Source organism: Peromyscus leucopus, chromosome 3 (assembly GCF_004664715.2).
Source record: "Peromyscus leucopus breed LL Stock chromosome 3, UCI_PerLeu_2.1, whole genome shotgun sequence".
NCBI lineage: Eukaryota > Metazoa > Chordata > Mammalia > Rodentia > Cricetidae > Peromyscus > Peromyscus leucopus.
In genome coordinates, this window is record NC_051065.1 from 16,109,906 (window position 1) to 16,118,932 (window position 9,027).

Here is a 9,027-nt window from a genome sequence, read left to right on the forward strand (position 1 = left end):
GCTGAGAATGGCCTGTTTCAGAGGGGTATCATCGGGAAATGCATGACAGCTCCAGGGCACTGATGACGAAAAGTTCAAAGAGAAATTCCAAGGCTTAGGCAATGCAAACTTTTATGTAACATTCTGTCTAACTGTATCTAAAATAATAATTATTTTATGACTCAGTTAAGAAAAAAGACCCCCTCAACTGCTATAGATGATAATGATTTTGACTGTGTACAATATAGGACCCTTAATTATGCCAAATGGTCTTGATGTATCCCCAACCTGTTCACAACCAACATACAATAAAGTACTGCTACTGCTGTAGTTCCAATGGGAATTTCTGAAATGGTAAATGTTTGCAAATGTAATTTTGATTACTTATTATTTTGGTTAATTGAAAACACAAAAGAAAATACTGGTAGTCTATCACTGTAGGATATTTCCCAATAGTAAATATCAGAAGAGATGGCCTGAAGCAAAATAATATTCCAAATGTGCAAATGAATAAATAAAGTTAGCTATGTCTTGTGCAGAGTGCACTGTCAATCTGGACACTGAAGTTGAGAGCAGACAAGGACAATGATTCTCTGTAGAGTGAATCTTAGAAGGTTTTATTAATAAAATCAAACCCAGGCAGGTATTGGGGTGAATGCTGGAAAATCAGAGAACCAGAACAAGCCACAGCTAACCTCAGATGGCCAACTTCTCAGCTGGTCTTGTTTCCTCAGATTGGAAGCTTCTGTGTCCTCATCCCAATGGCTCTCAGCTGAACTGCTGCTTGAAAGCCTGAAGCTTAACCAGCTAAAAGCTTCTAGTTTCTGGTCCTCATGCCTTATATATCTTTCTGCCTTCTACCACCACTCCCTGGGATTAAAGGGTCACTTTCTGGGATTAAAGGTGTGTGTCACCATGCCTGGCTGTTTCCAATGTGGTCTTGAACTCACAGAGACCCAGAGGGATTTCTGTCTCTGGAATGCTAGGATTAAAGGCATGAGTGCCACCATTTTCTAGCCTCTGTATCTAGTGGCTGTCTGTTCTCTGACCCCAGATAAATTTATTTGGATGCACAATATTTTGGGAAATACAGTACCACCACAATTCCCAGAATTAAACATGGATGAAAATAACACTGTAATCTTGATGAAGCACATGCACAGAGTTTCCACATAGAATGGGACTCCTAGAAGCCTGAAGTGGAGCTCCACTGAGCTGTTGACTACACTCTATAGGACTGGGACAACTATTTCTGATCTTTGGGTTCTCATGTTATGGTAGACTTTATCTATGTTTGATACAAGGATGAGTCATAGATATTGCAAATTCAAATTTAGACCATTGTAATAAACAAGAATCAAACTAAGATGAGTCATGTTAATTTTTCAATTTTCCTGTACATGCAAGTATCATTTATAGTATAATATAATCTATTAAGAGTATCATAGCATTACATTTAAAATATGCCTAACTTCATTAAACATAATACATGTCTACAAAATGATTATGATATCTTCAGCTTCTAGAAAAATAGCACCAACTGACATGAGCAATGCAGAATTGTTACTAATATTTCATACATAAAAAAAAATGCAAGCTGGGTGGCAGTGCACAAGCCTTTAATCCCAGCACTTGGGAAGCAGAGCTAGGAGGATCTCTATGAGTTCAAAGCCAACCTGGTCTACAGAGTGAGATCCAGGACAGTCACCAAACTAAACAGAGAAACCCTGTCTTGAAAAACAACAAAAACAAAACAAAATGCAGTGTCCGTGTGAAGCAATAAAGCATTTCACTGTTTCCTGCAGCTTATTTGTGTCAGTAATCCCATACTCCAGGATAGGGTGGTTTTACTATATCCACACTGAGTAAATGAAGAAACACTTGATTAACTAAATAAATATCATGTTCTAGTTCAATGAACTAGAGATTCCAGAGTCAGAGTTTAAATCTAGTTTTGTCATCAATCCAAAATAAGAGATATTATATTTTCCTCTGCCTTGTTCCTTCTTTGTTTGAACATTAGGAAAAAGAGAAGAAAAATATTTTACAGTGTTGAAATAAAAAAAGTTACTGAAAAAATTGTACTGGAAATGTATAAAACAATTACAACTTGTTAAATAGTAAATTAAAGTTCAGTCAAATTTGCAGGTTATAATTAGTACTGTAACTCAACTATAAATTGGATATAAACTTGACTTTTAACATTTTCCATAGAATATTGTTTATTTTTAGGAATTTTAAAGCATCTCTATTATTCTCAGCTACAGAAAAATTTATGGTATATATGAAGGTCACAGATACACACAGAGATATTTTGACCAAGTGCCTATTACATATTCAAGGTCTATAACAAATAATTCTTTAGCATATACTAAGCAAATCAGAGAGTCTATGGAATGCCACGTGCTGCAGACTGCTTTAAAATGCCCCTTGGTGGAATGACATTTAAATTAAATTGAAATAATTTTTCAATTGTGTATAATTTCAAACATATTTTCTTAATACAAAATCTTCTTACATCTTTATTTGCTAACTCATAGGTAGCATAAATATGACACACAGCAGTTGCTTAAGTAAGTATATTTTCAAAAATAACAGTAAACAGGGCCATAAAACTCATATAAATTTTTATTTCTCGAATTTATAGTTGCTCTGGGGCTGAGGCAATTAAAACTTGAATTTTAAGGAAAAGTTATCATATTCTTTTCAATATGGTGTCTTCTTATCTAACAGACTCATATTCTTTACAGATCTGTTCAGTGGTTTTGTGTATCTGTACCTCTGTGTGTGTGTGTGTGTGTGTGTTTATTGTTGAAGAGTTTATCATGATTTATATGAATATCACTTCTCCAGGTTTTGTTTGTCAGTCATCAATCATGATGAAAAATTATTAAAAGGAAGCTTCCAGAAGTAATAAAAATATAATTCATAAATTTAAAAAAATGTATTATTCCATATTGCTTTCATTCTATTACTTATTACTATTAATATCTTACCGTATCTAATATATGTGTCAAACAACAGATAGATATGAACACAGAGGACAAATACAGGGTATGCTGTTATAGGTTTGGTATTATTTATGCCTTCAGCCACACAGTCCAAGTCTCAGATATGTCCTGTGAAATAGGTAGGCTTACTATACAGTACATGGTTACAAAGCAATGAAATCTTCTGTTTTGAAAATCAATTTGTGCAGAATTTCTGGATTGGAAGCTAAAGTTTCATGTATCCCTGTTGTGGAATATTACTTTAACTAGGCAAACGTGTTACATTTTTTTTTATGTAGCAGAATATTATTTTAACTACATAAAGGTGTGTTACCTGTTTTTATGCTGCATTTGTTCAATTATGTAAAGATGTGCTGCTGTTTTACCCTGCCCGGCTAAGGCACCTGATTGGTCTAATAAAAAACTGAATGGCCAACAGCTAAGCAGGAGAGGCAGGCTGACAGACAGAGAGAATAAACAGTAGGAGGAAACTAGGCTGGGGGAGGAAAGAAGGAGAGAAGAGAATGAGGGAGAAAAGGAGGAAGACACGGGGCGGGGGTGGGGGGGGGTGGGCGGGAAGCCAGCCAGGCAGTCACCAGACAGACACAGGAGAAGCAGGAAAGTAGAACATACAAAGGGGGGCGGGGAGTTAAAGGCCCTGAGGCAAATGTAAATGAAGAGAAACAGGTTAGATTAAGTTATAAGAGCTACTAAGACAAGCATAAGATAAGGTTGAGCAAGCCGGGCGGTGGTGGCCCACGCCTTTAATCCCAGCACTCAGGAGGCAGAGGCAGGCGGATCTCTGTGAGTTCGAGGCCAGCCTGGGCTACCAAGTGAGCTCCAGGAAAGGCGCAAAACTACGCAGAGAAACCCTGTCTCGAAAAACCAAAAAAAAAAAAAAAAAAAAGATAAGGTTGAGCATTCATAACTAATAATAAGTCTCCATGTTATGATTTGGGAGGTAGTTGGTGGCCCAAAAGAAAATCTGCTACATATCTCAAGTATGTAACTGAATGGTGAAAATATCCTTTCAGCATAAACTCAGAGTATCACCAAATTATGTGTTCTTTCTTTGAATCCCAAGTAAAACAGTGTAGGGCTTCTTCCATTGGATCTGCAGGTATAGATTAGTAGTTAAGTACTTGTCTGCCCCAGCTAAAGACCTAGGTTCAATTCTTAGTATGGAAAAGAAGAGCAATAGCCTTCCATTGGCACATTGATTTTTATAGCTTTTTATATTATCAATAAATTTCTAAATTTTTGCAGCACACTGAGATATAGCTACTTTTAATGTTTGGAATTTGAGATCTGTAAAGGTTAGTCAGCTCTTTGATGTGCTTGCTGCCTACCTGAGTTCAATCTGTGGGTCCCACAAGGTGGCAGAAGAGAACCAAATCAGAAAACTGGTCTCTGACCACCAGACATACCATGTGACACATGCATATGCAAGTGCTCACACATACACCCACATGCCCACCTACCCCTACACCACACTTATACCATGAACACAGCAATAATTATAATAAATAAAAATTTCAAAATCCAAATCTTTAAATTTTGAAATAATCATTCATGAATTTTAAACATTTATTATTCATTACTTTCTTAATGTTTCTTTTTAGCTTAGAAGTGCAAAGGAGCAATCTTCTTAGATAGAATTTGCCACCCAATGAAAAAACCAAGTCACAGATTGTGGTGTGCGTACTTTATCAGGCCCATTTGTATCTTTCCACAGTGTTTGAATTTATTGAATAATAATAATTAACAACCTGTCAGGTTTTTTTGCACAAATTTCCAGGTAGTCCTTACAGTTCTTGACACTTAGCTGGTAGACATGTGTTTTTCCATTCTAAACTCTACTAATATTAACTTTCTTGTAACAGTAAACCTAGCTCTTGTCTATCTATCTACTAATCTATCATCTATCTATCTATCTACTAATCTATCATCTATCTATCTATCTATCATCTATAATCTATCTATCCCTCCAACTGTATGTATGTATATATGTATGTATGTATCTATCTATCTATGTCTATCATCTATCTACATACCTAGCTATTTCTATCTCTCTGTCTATTTATCATCTATCTACATACCTAGTATATCTATCTATCTATCTATCTATCTATCTATCTATCTATCTATCTATCATCTATCTATCTATCTATTATCTATACACTTACCTACCGACATATCTATCTACATTAGGGTAATTATCAAAGTGTTAGAACACAGTTTGTTGATAGAGTTCCAAGAGATCTTAATGGCGGCAGAATGAAAGAGTTGTTAGAGGTGTAAAGTGTCATTGGAGTGTTTAGATTAGATGTTAATGAGTCCAGCTGGAGAGTTACTGGAAGTTCCAAGCCAGGCTTCAGACACTATAAATTTGGGCACAACCTTATTGTTGAGTTGAGCTACTGACACACTGGAAAGGCAAAGCATAGGACTGTAGGAATGAGATGTTGACTTGGTCCAGTCAGGTGACAATTTGAGCAGAACACATGAGAAGTAGGGAATGGGCAGAGCTGAGAACCTTCACATAGTAAGGTTTTTTGTCTGGTTTGTCTTGTCACCTACACACAGTCAGACGGAGACTGTCATAATTCCAGTTGTGTCTGTTTTCCTCTTTACAAAATCCAAGTAAGAGTATTCCAACCAACCTCAGTCAGGTGTGTATAAAAAATTCTCTGAACTGTTTTTCTTACAGCTTTAGAATGCATATGATTATATGCTGCCAATATATGCTAATCAAAATATAGGGTGGTACTTTTCTACTTTTAGGAGTAAGTTATGCTTAAGTCCATACTGATGCTTGGTGCTGAACTGGCGTTAATGTTTATGTGAACAACAAGATGCAGAGTGTTCTTGCATCTGAATTTGCGCTTAAAACGAAGGCAAATTCAGATGCTGCTTGTAAAGTAGGATCATCCAAGGCAAGACACAGGCTGAATATTACTGTTTTGCATAACCAGATGATGTAGAGCAGGGCACAAGTTGACCTTAACATGTATCTACTCTAGCAGCAGAGTAGTGATTACAAAAAAAGTTATATTTGAAAATATTTTATAATTCCTTTAGGACTTTTGATGGTAACATTTAGTGCCAGATCGTTTGGTTGTGAATTATCAAAGAGATACAGTATCTTGAGGAGCATTTGAAAAGAAGTTCAAAGGATAAGGGAAGATCTACCCTAAATGTGAGCTGCACCATCCTGTTGCTTAGAGTCCTGAAATGAATTTAAGGAACTCAGGAGAAAGCATATTGAAAATCAGCATTGATTTTCCTCTGGTTCGTGACTGCGGTGCAAGGGACAGCAGCCCATTGTCCCTTCTTCATGCTTTCCCCATTTTAACGGGCCATGCATCCTAAGACTGTAAGACATAATGAAGCTGTTCTTACTTAGATAACTCTTCTCAGGTAATTCATTGTTAAATAGTAACTAACACACCTGCTGATAACTATTTTTTTGTCTTTAGTGAGATGGAATGTTTCTTAGTATCTTTTCATTGGAGAAATTTTTATTGCTTTTTTCATATAATATATTCAAATTTTAGTCACAGTTCTAGTCATTTAGAGTTATCGTCTCTCTACAATCAAACAAAAAAATCTAGAACATTAACAACTGTTATAAACTCATCCATGAGAGATAATTTTCTAAAAATGATAATATGTATTATTTTACAAAAATAAGTACAACTAATCATTATAGCCTATGTAAAAACATTACTTACCTGACCCGCCTTTATTTCAGTAATAAGAAACTTTAATCATGTTGAGCAGTCTTACTGTGCTAGGTGTCTTTTTGCCAATTTTCATTTGATTTTTGTGAGAAAATAATAAAACCCTAAAAAACATAATAGGATCTATTTTTAGAAACAACTTTCATGTATCATACCATTATAAATTTATTTTCAAAATCTTATATGTCAGTTTTTCCTACTTTGAAATATTTGTTTAAATCTCCTCAAGAGATTGGAAAGATTTAAATCTTTGTGCCCCTTTTGAATATGTGAACACATAACCATTTTGTCATCTGTCTTTTGGTGATTTTTTTTAACTTCATTGCCAGTGTTAAGGCACTTAATCCTATTCAGGTATGTATCTGATTGTTGGTTGGTTCTTTGTGCTCCTAGCGAGCACATCTCCAGCTGATCCTAGGATCTATGGTCTTCAATGACAAAGAGTGTTTGGGGATTTTTTGTTGTTGTTATTTTTGGTGCTATTTACATGTATGACTTCAAAATGTTTTATTCTTCCTTCGGCTCTGTTCTCTTAAATATTATTTTATTCTTTAGTGAGTTTCTGAATATAACCAGCCCTTGTTATTGTAGAGGCAAAGAATGAATGTTTGTTTCTGTGGTGTTAACACTGTTTTCTTTTTCCATAGCTTAAATTCTTCTCAGTCTTTTGAATATGGATTTGTTCACCACTTACCTATAATGTGAAGAATCTGTAAAAAATGTGTTTAGTATATAACCACCCTGGAAACAATTCCTTTATTTGGTGCTATAATCTTGCATCCTGAACATAATGTCCCTTTAAATAGGTACTTGTTAGTACTTATAAAATTCTATGTTCAGTCTTAATCACATTGATATATTAAGGTTACCATACTATAAAGTGGGCAGATATTATAGTGTGCCAATATTTTTATTTTACTTTATGTTATTTTTAGTCATACAAAATTAATATTGTTTGACATTAGCCTCTTTTCTTATAAAGATACACATATAGGTGTGTGTATGTGTGTCTATATGTGTGTGTGTGTGTGTGTGTGTGTGTGTGTGTATAGTTGTGTCTTCAAACTTATTTGATGACCACATATAGGCATTTATTTCTTTTACAATAAAGAGCTTCCAAGGTCAATGTGGATGTTCTATTCTCAATCCATTTGTGACTTATTTGGGACACACATACATCTGGTTTGATTGTGTTCGTACATGGTGTTAATTCACAAAAGAAATGTTAAAAAACATAATGTATTATTGCATATACATTTACAACTCAGATTCCATTTTTCTACTTAATGAACAATAGCTCAGTTTCCTTCTGGTGCTTTAACTCTTACATCCTTTGGGTAGAGTTAAGATTAGTGATCTGTCATTCTATTAAGGTATATGGAGTTTCTCTCTACTGCTTACTTTTGTTCCACGGCTCAGTAACCAAGACAAAGTGACTTAAGTTCTGGAAAAGGCAATTTGCCATGCAATTTTGGATATTAATCTGCCTACAACAAAGACAGAAGAAATGGATGGAATTAATTTATTTAACTGGATCACACCAGATTGTCACTCAGCTTCTGTGGACAGGTCTTAGTGCTGAGAACATCCTCCAATCTCACCTGTGTATAGTTATTTTTAAGCCTGTAAGCACTATATCCTATCCACATAATTCTCGTGGATTCTTCCCCTTGTGTATGATCGACCCTATTCCTTCATTACAATGAAGAATCCAACTATTTGCTTGGAACCCTTTTGATCATACTCTTATATTAGAATTTAAATATAAAGGAAGAAAAACAAAGAGCTAAAGAGGCCCACAGAAATCCACAAAGATACCCCCACAAAAGACTGCTGGCAATGGTCGAGAGACAGCAGGTACTGACCTACTCTGGTGATGGGATGGCCAAACACCCTAATAGTTGGGCCAGAAACCCCATCCAAGGACTGAGGAATCTGGATGCAGACATCCACAGTTAGGCCCTGGGGGAGCGCTGGGAGTCTTATTAGTGAGAAAGAGGAGGGTTTATATGAGCGAAAATTGTTGAAACCAAGGTTGGATAAAGCACAGGGACAAATAACCAAATGAATGGAAACACATGAACTATGAACCAAAGGCTGAGGGGCCCCCAACTGGATCAGGCCCGCTGAATAGGTGAGACAGTCATTTGGCTTGATCTGTTTGGGAGGCATCTAGGCAGTGGCACCAGGTCCTGGGCTCATTGCATGAGTTAGCTGTTTGAAACCTGGGACTTACGCAGGGACGCTTGGCTCAATCTGGGAGGAGGGGACTGGACCTGCCTGGACTGAGTCTATCAGGTAGATCCCAGTCCGCG